Genomic DNA, 5628 nt, shown 5'->3' on the forward strand with positions numbered 1-5628 from the left:
TATTCTAGCCTAACCCTAATCCCCACCTCGAGATCCGTGCCACAGCTTCCACCTCGCAGCCTCTCCTCCTCCCTCAGCCGCCAAGCCCATCCAGGCCCAGATCCGGCCCGGGTCACGCCGCCACCCTCGCCCGCAGCCTGCCCGAGCCGCCCGTGCCTCCCTCCCGCATGCAAACCCCACTCCCGCGAGCTCGCCGCCGTCGCGCCCCCACGCCACCGCAGCCGTCGGCGTCCGCAGCCCCAACCGCCTCCCGACGGAGTCACCGCCCCGCTCGCTAGCTGAGCTGCCCCGCCTCCTCCACGTCGGCCGCCGCCTCCTCCCGCGATCTGGATCGCCAGATCCGATCGGCATCCCGACGCCATTGACCGCTCGCCTCGCTCTAGGCCACACCTCGCCCAGTGCCTCCCTCGGCCCAGCTGGGCGCAGCTGCCAGCCCCGAGGACCAGCCTCCCCGAGCCGGCCCAGCGCAACCTCCCGAGCCGGCCTGCCTCTTCGCCTCTCCTCCACCTGGGCCGAAGCCCACGAAGGTGAGTCCTCCCCAGCCCTTCTATCCAGCGCCCCTGTGCGCGTTTTAGTTACCTTGCGCCCATGCCTATTTTGGCCCAATAGTTAGTTTCAGCCCGTAGGATTTTTATTAATTCCGACGAATTTATTAATTTCAGTAAAATGCAATATTTTCAAACGCCCGTAAATCTTTGACCGTGAGTCGGATTGCGACAAGTTATATATGTAACTTAGCTAGAATTTTGTGTAGATTAATATTTCACAACTTGTATGCATGTTTGAAGTTGTTTGACCTGCCGTTCACATAGATTTCCATGTTGTCCTATTAGGTTAATTATTCCGTAGATAATTATGCATGCATCCAATTTTCTCAAAGCTCGCAGGTAAAATTTCCATGTTGTTGCAACCCTTTGCCATGTATTTTTAGAAATGGTTGTCCAACCATTTTTATGTAGGTGGCATCAATAGTTTGCTATGTCGTGTTTAGGACATATTCTCGCATATATGCGTGGTATTAGTTTTTATTTTTCACCCCACAGGTTATATATGTTTTCGGGGTAGAAAAATCCGTAGAATTTAACTGTGCATTTAGTTTTGTCTTCCGAGTAAGTTAGCATGCATGATATTTTGCCATGATGTCCTTTTATTTATTTTGTGGGATTTATTCCGTGCTTGATATGATTTACTTATGAACTAGAGATATGCCCTTGGACATGCATGTTAGCCCCTGGTAATTTTGGTTGCTATAGAAATCCATGTTTAGGTGGTGTTTGCTTGTTGCCAACATGCTAAAAAATAATGTTGTTATGAGATGTTGAAATATTTCTAAGGCTGAGATATGTTATTTTTGTTGCAGTCTTGCCGTGAGTTTTGCTAGTGATCTATAGCTCCTTTGGGGTTGGTGCAATGGAGTTATTTCTAGTGCTTAAGATTCTCTAGCATGTTGTAGAGTTTCATGCCATTCGGTACCTCGTAACATATAGTTTTACTGCTTCCAATATGCCTTCTGGTTGAAAACTGCACTGTCAAAAGTGTTATTTTCATTGAGTCTGAAACTATGTGCTAGTTGCCATTTTGTGAGATCTTTTTCTAGTGATCCATGCTTCCATGCTAGTTGTTTTTAGTAGGGGGCTGTTGTGCATCTTGACCACTACTGTCTCATGTCTTGTTTGAGCATATTAGAATTATGTAGCCTGTTGTTGTAGGGTGTACAAAATGCCATGTTGTTGTTTTGCGCAGATTGTAGGTATTTCTTGTTTAGCTTGTTTTTGTTGTCCCACTCTCTTTTTGGGAATATTTTCTCACATAGGCCCTACAACCCAGATAGTTATCGCATGCCAGAATCAATGAACATTATCTTCCTCCACTACGTGGCAGCCTTGCATATGTCGAACCTACAAAAGATAAAATTAGTCAAAGAAAGCATCATGCAATTGAAGCTTGATAACCACAAAGTACACGACTACATTGTATGAGAGGTTAGGCCCTACAACCCAGATGGTACTCGCTAGTGGATGACATCTTATCATGAGATAATAGCTAATCATACCAACTAAAGTAACTTTGGAACATCTATATATATATAAAGCTACATATGATATGTAAACATCTTAATGCAATCAGACAAAAACTGAAGTAATAACTAATTTTCCTTACCTTGCGATCTCATTAGCCTCATTGTTCAGAAATGGTATCCCTTCCTACCATGATCAATAGAACATGAATCATACTGTAATAGTTCTAATACCAGAACTAAGCAATTGTTTTGTTTTATAGCAAAATTTGAGTTTATCGATAGCTTTTGATGGAACATGTTGCAGATGACATCAATCCTTTATAAGGTTGATTGGGTTAGAAAGATGGTGGTAGGGGTGTGCTAGAAGATGTGTGTGATGGTACCGACATGTGGAGATTCCTTACAGCTCGCTTTGTGTTCTTAGGGTGATGGCTGATGGGTTGATCCACGTGTACTCGTCTAACCTTCCGCTGCATCACTCACTCCATGATAAAAATAATGCATAGATAGAAAGATAATGATACGAGGGAAATCGATCGGATGAAGGTTGCATGGGGTGAACACTCTTCCATAACTGCCTCTCGACCGGGTCAACCCTAATGCGCACTCCTTGGGCACCTAATCTGATGAGACATTCCTTGGGAATGTGGACAAACAATGGCAGCTAGCCCAAAAATGCAGAAAAGAAAAAAAAAGGTCCGGCCATCACTTGCATGGACTTGGACACGGCCACTACACGTGACCGTGACCACACGCGACGCGAGCGAGACAATCAGGTAAGTATTTTACATTTTCTCAACAAGAAAAAGGTAAGTATTTAACATATAGACTTAGATGTGAGACAAGTATTTTATATCTAGATGTAAAATTTACATCTAGATGTAAAATAGCAATTTTGCAAATTATTTTATCAACATATAAGAACAATGGTTCGAGTTGCATCAAGAGAACCGCTAATATCTTAAACAGCTATTTATTTTACACAGAAAGAATTCAATAAAGCGTCCAAGCATGAACTGATTAAGGAACTTAACTTTCTTTTGATATATAAATCACCATTAGAAGTTGGCTGCAATAATTTAGAAGCACATATAAAATAGACCTCCTTTACAGTTAATGCATTACTAAAACTTTTAACCCGTCCATTTGCACTGGTTGATGGCTAGTTCAAATAATACGAATATAACTGCTAAAAACAAGTCTGCAATGTCTACAATGTCATCACTGACTAAAAAGTCACTTACTTTTTTTTGAACTTTAAAATGTCACTTACTAGAAAAGGAGGATGTTATTCAAACCGGAGAAGGCCAGTTCATCCAGGAATTACTAAGCAAATCACTATCAAAAGTCTGCAGACTCTTGTTTTCTGTACCCCAAACTCAAAGTTCTCACATTTATGCTTACACATGTTTACATACGTATTCATAAGAGTCATCCTTGATATAGACACAAGCTGGGCTTCAATGTTGAGAAATCTTCAGCCGGCGAACACATTGTGCTGTGCACGATCCACTAAGCTTGCCATCTTCCCAAGTGTCATCTTCAAAAACAAAAATAGTAATTAAACTTGAGTACTAATTAACTTATTGCTACACATAATAAATCCAAACTCAATTATATAATACACGACTTCCTATAAAGCATAAAATCAAACTTCTTCGTCTTTCATAAAAATTAACAAAAAATATTTGTTAGATCGATTATTTTCTTGACATATAAAGATAATGGTTCAAGTTGCATCAAGAGGACTGGCAATATCTTAAACAACAACTATGTATTTTACGTGGAGAGAATTCAATAAAGCTTCCAAGCATGAACTGATTAAGGAACTTAACTTTCTTTTGATAAACAAATCAATATTAGAAGTTAGCTGGAATATTTTTTATAAGCATGTCCTTGTGTTAAAACAAATCTACTTTACAATTAATGTATTGCTGAAATTTTAGCATTTTAGCACGCCCATCTGCATGGGTTGATGACTAGTTTAAATAGTAAGGATATTAATTTCCTGCATAGCACTGTATACATGTTTCTAGTTCTCTTAATACTATCATGCAAACCTTATGTTAGTAAAGCTCTGTTAGGTCACATGGAAAGTAAGTTACTGTCATTCACTTTGGTGCCAAACACGAATTAGAGTCGTCATAAACTACGTGGTTTTAAAGAGAGATTAATGGAATGATGTTAAAAGAACTCAAAATTGTCATCCAGTGATACATAGGAATTAATATATGGACAAAATTGATTTAACTATGGAGAAAACTCAAATTATTAATCAGTAATACAACAAAAAAATGACAATAATCAAGACAAAAGTTGTCCAGTGATACATAGGAAAAGACCATAACTAATATAGAGAGGGAATTAATCTAATTGTGGGACAAAATCACAAATTATTAATCTGTAATACAATGAAAAAATAATGGCAATAAACAAAGACAAGAAAAGTTTGCAATGTCTACCACTGAATAAAAAGTCACTTACTAGAAAAGGGAGGGTGTTGTCCAAACTGGAGAAGGCCAATTCATCCAGGAATTAGTAAGCAAATCACTATCAAAAGTCTGCAGACTATTGTTTTCTATATCCCAAACCCCGATTTCTCGCCAGTTATGCTTACACATGTTGACATACTCAACAGAGTCATCTGTGATATAGACACAGTTCGGCTTCAATGTTGGAAAATCTTTAGAAGCAAAACACATGGTGCTATTATAACCGAGGAATAGTGCATGATCCGCCAAGTTTGCCGTATTCACAAGTGTCTAGTTCTCAAGGTCAACCTTATAGACCTCTATTTCGGTTGTTCTGAGCTCAATGTACGGGTCTATGTCATCTTTGTTGTGACCCTCCAGATGTCTAGGAAGCTCCACAGGTGTTGGCGATTCTTCGTAGCTCCTCCATCTCCATATTTGCAAAATATCACCCCATGGAGCTTGCAGGACGTACATGCTAGAAGGATCATCTCCCTGCCTCCTAACTATGTGCATGATCCTTTTGACAACAAGAGATGGCCCATTGCAATAAGAGAGCTCACCGAGCGGCATGTGCACCAGCAGCACGATGCAAGCACTCCCAGCCGACGAGCTGCAGGAGAGGGTGACACGGTGGTACATGCAGTCCCTGGCCTCGTGTGCGTCAAAGGGAGTCGGCTCCGGAAATTAAGTGGACTTACAATCAGTTCATGGATTTGGAAAAGGTACGCGGATTTGGAAATTTGTGCAAACTAAAAAAGTATGCAAATTTGAAAAAATATGCAAACTTAAAAAACACGTTAATTAATAAAAAGGCCACTCGACGTTGGTGCCGAAACCCAAGAATCAAACTCGTCTTTGTTTTCTTTTTTGAGGAAACAATGGTGGATGGATAACCAGTACTATACTGTTGCCTTCAATGCCTCGTCAAAGGATAGTGACTAGGCTCTCGGCAGCCTACGAAATGGGCTCCGGGTATGACACAATAATTTTACGAATTCTGTTTTCTAAATCGTGGCAAATTATTGAAATAAAACTGTAGTTATCTCATGGCAATTCTCAAAAAAAAAATTGTTTTTTAATCATGGCAATTGTTAAAACAAATAGTATATGACCATGGTTTGTGGTTGGTGTACC

At 40.4% G+C, this 5628-nt stretch overlaps 1 pseudogene; it reads right to left on the minus strand.

Moving 5' to 3' along the window:
* Positions 1-1870: 1870 nt before the first annotated feature.
* Positions 1871-5133, minus strand: LOC123396536 (annotated as a pseudogene).
* Between the last annotated feature and the right edge of the window lie 495 nt (positions 5134-5628).

This window comes from Hordeum vulgare, chromosome 1H, assembly GCF_904849725.1.
Source record: "Hordeum vulgare subsp. vulgare chromosome 1H, MorexV3_pseudomolecules_assembly, whole genome shotgun sequence".
NCBI lineage: Eukaryota > Viridiplantae > Streptophyta > Magnoliopsida > Poales > Poaceae > Hordeum > Hordeum vulgare.